Below are 2,924 nucleotides of genomic sequence, written 5' to 3'. Positions count from 1 at the left end.
TCTCAAACTCCTTATATCCTCTAGTAAGGAGGACCCACCAGAATATCTCATCACCAGTGAGCCCTGGACTAGTAATATATAGTGATTCTTCTGAACAAGGCCAGTTCAATGTTAAACGGTGGTAATCTTATAGTAACCAATGTATGAAGCAGTAGTGATTGCTGTGTTGCTTTGTGTGTGTAAATACATTTAATGTCTTGCACAAATGTGACAGCCGGAGATGGCTGTAGAACTATAAAAACAACACTCTCTTCACAGACCCACATTCAATTGAGCTGAAACTCAGAAACTAGAGAGAGCTTAAACGAAGGTTCATTGTCAAGACACTCTTAGAAAACTCATCTCTTGTTTAGAGGTGACCTTATCCCCGATGACCCTATTCACACTAATACCCCCTCATAACTGTCCCAATCTCTGAGCCAGATTTGCCCCTCTTGTTACAGCTGTACCCTGTTCCACTTAGAATGTAAGCTCTCTAATGATCAGGGTCATTCATACGCTTTGTTTTCATGTCTGCATTTATTTTATCTACCTTGTATGTCCCTGTTGTATGTATACACTTCTTTCCCTACTGTACGGCGCTGCGGAGCACTGTGGTGCCTTACAAATCTACGATAATATATTAAATTGTCCATCACGTTCCCATATTAAACCGTTTGCTGCATTGGGAATCTGAGGACAGCTTAACTCTGTATAATCATTAGTTACATAATGAGATTCCAATCACTTGTTCATGAATTACAGGATTAGCTAAAGAAATGCTGAACTATATAGCTTTTGAATCTGTTCAATCTTATAACAGTGAACTTGCTGATTCGTTGGATTGGTTTTGTTACATGTAATGTATATTTTTGTACCTATTTGGCCACCAGAGGGAGAGACTTCTGATACTCCTACAGATGTTTCTAACTTAAGAAAAAATATTTTAGCTCAAAATGATGAAAGGGATCTTAAAAATGGGATTATCTAAGGCTGCTTCCAACTGTAACTGTAAAAATTGTGAATGTGTAGAAGAATAAACACTGGACAGATTGTGGTTATAAAATATTGTATGCTAACTTTTCAGGTTAATATGACGCCTTTAACAACAATAGCATAAAAAGCAAGTCTTTAGCACAGATGTTTTTGAAAATGTACAATTGTTCAGTTTCTCATTTCAATTAGAAGAGACAAGGGGGTATATTTACTAAACAGGGTCTAAAAAAGTGGAGATGTTGCCTATAGCAACCAATCAGTTTCTAGTTATCATTTATTTAGTACATTCTACAAAATGACAGCTAGAATCTGAATGGTTGCTATAGGCAACATATCCACTTTTTCAAACCTGCAGTTTAGTAAATATACCCCAAGGATATAAACTAGTTTCAGAATCCATTCTAAGCTTACAAGAAAAGGGATATTGTGCTGTTACGTCACTACATTGGAGGTGATGTTCCAATATACGTATCATATGGCCACTTTATTGGGTACACCTTTCTAGTACTAGGTAGGACTCTTCTTTGCCCCCAAGAACATCCTGAATTATTTGTGCCATGGATTCATGTTTCGACGCTCCTGTTCCACCACATCCCAAAGGTGCTTTATTGTATTGAAATTTGGTGACTGTGGAGGCCAATGGAGTACACTGAACTCACCATCATGTTCGTGGAACCAACGTGAGATGACATGTACTTTGTGACATATTGCTTTATCCTGCTAGAAATAGCCAGTAGAAGATGGGTAGACTGTGGCCATAAAGGAATGGTCAGCAACACTACACAGTTAGTCTGTGGCATTTAAATTATGCTAATCTGGTAGTATAGCGCATAAAGTATGGCAAGAAAACTTCACCCACATTACATCACCACCATCAGCCTGGACGGATGCCAAAAGGCAGGATGCATCTATGGATTCATGTTCTTTGCAACAAATTCTGATCCTACCTTGGGATAGTCACAGCAGAAATCAAGAGTCAACAGGCCAGGCGATGTTATTTCAATGTTCATCTGTCCAGTTGTCGAGAGCCTGTGCCCACTGTAGCTTCAGTTTCCTGTTCTTAGCCGGTGTGGTCTTCTGATGCTGTAGCCCATACGCTTCAGGGACAGACGTTCTGTACATTCAGAGACCATCTTCTACATACCACTGTTGTAACACATAGTTATTTGAGTCAATGTTGCCTTCCTGTCAGCTTGAACCAGTCTGGCCATTCTCCTCTAACCTCTGTAATTAACAAGGTGTTTTTGGCCACAGAACTGCCACTCACTGGATGTCTTCTTTATAATTCCTCTGTAATCTTTAGACACTGTCGTGTGTGAAAATCTCAGGAGATCAGACGTTTCTGAGATACTTAAACCACCCTTTCTGGCCCCCACAATCATTCCATGGTCAAAGTCTATATATCACATTGCTTCCCATGCTGGTGTTTGGTCTGAACAACAACTGAACCTCTTGACCATGTCTGCATGTTTTTATGCAATAAGGTGTTGCTGATATACTTCAATCACTGTGGGGCTGAGACCCACTCCTTCACTGCTCTTAGGGTTTTTGGGCTCAGCACAATTCGTAACATGGCTCAGACCCATTTCTGTTAGTATGAGTGGCTGATGTATCAGATACTTGCAGAGCCATAGACCGCACTAATCTCAAACCACACATAGACGCATGTGCCTATCTTGGACACCTACAACCAAGTTAGGTATGATAATTACCCCCCACTGAAAAGAGAATTGAATTTACAAATTAACCACCATATAAGATGTTAGTAACTTAATACTGTAGGCGGCTTTTTGGACCAAGATCAATGAGTAAAGTTGTTGAGCCATTGAGACCCTTTTCTCGATTGGTCTTTTCCTCATTTTATGAAGAAAATTCTTGAGCATAATTCTAACTTTAAATGGCAGCCTCCCAAAATTAAATAACGTTAATTTACATTCAGGGACAGACTG

The 2,924-nt window shown here is 39.6% G+C and overlaps 1 protein-coding gene across 1 annotated transcript in view; it reads right to left on the bottom strand.

Moving 5' to 3' along the window:
• The window catches only part of LOC142160092 (uncharacterized), a 270,628-nt gene that overhangs the window by 251,792 nt on the left and 15,912 nt on the right, over nt 1–2,924 (bottom strand). The gene's annotated exons all lie outside the window — the stretch shown is intronic.

The sequence above is a fragment of the Mixophyes fleayi genome, chromosome 6 (assembly GCF_038048845.1).
Source record: "Mixophyes fleayi isolate aMixFle1 chromosome 6, aMixFle1.hap1, whole genome shotgun sequence".
NCBI lineage: Eukaryota > Metazoa > Chordata > Amphibia > Anura > Limnodynastidae > Mixophyes > Mixophyes fleayi.
The sequence above is the reverse complement of the archived record's forward strand: the minus strand, read 5'-3'. Positions and strand labels throughout refer to the sequence as shown.